The sequence below is a fragment of the Arachis duranensis genome, chromosome 3, assembly GCF_000817695.3.
Source record: "Arachis duranensis cultivar V14167 chromosome 3, aradu.V14167.gnm2.J7QH, whole genome shotgun sequence".
Taxonomy (NCBI): Eukaryota; Viridiplantae; Streptophyta; class Magnoliopsida; order Fabales; family Fabaceae; genus Arachis; species Arachis duranensis.
Window position 1 is genome coordinate 65,869,091 of NC_029774.3, and position 318 is coordinate 65,869,408.

A 318-nucleotide genomic window follows, 5' to 3' on the forward strand; every position below is an offset into this window, starting at 1 on the left:
GCTCAGAACAAAATGTTGACTCAACAGGTCAACATGATCTCTCAAAATCTGAATGGATTGCAACATGCATCCAACAGTACTAGAGAGGTAGCTTCTGAAGAAGCTTATGATCCTGAGAACCCTGCCGTGGCAGAGGTTAATTATCTGGGTGAACCATATGGAAACACCTATAACCCATCATGGAGAAAACATCCAAATTTCTCCTGGAAGGATCAACAAAAACCTCAACAAGGATTTAACAATGGTGGACGCAATAGGCTGAATAATAGTAAGCCATATCCATCATCTTCTCAGCAACAGACAGAGAATGCTGAACAA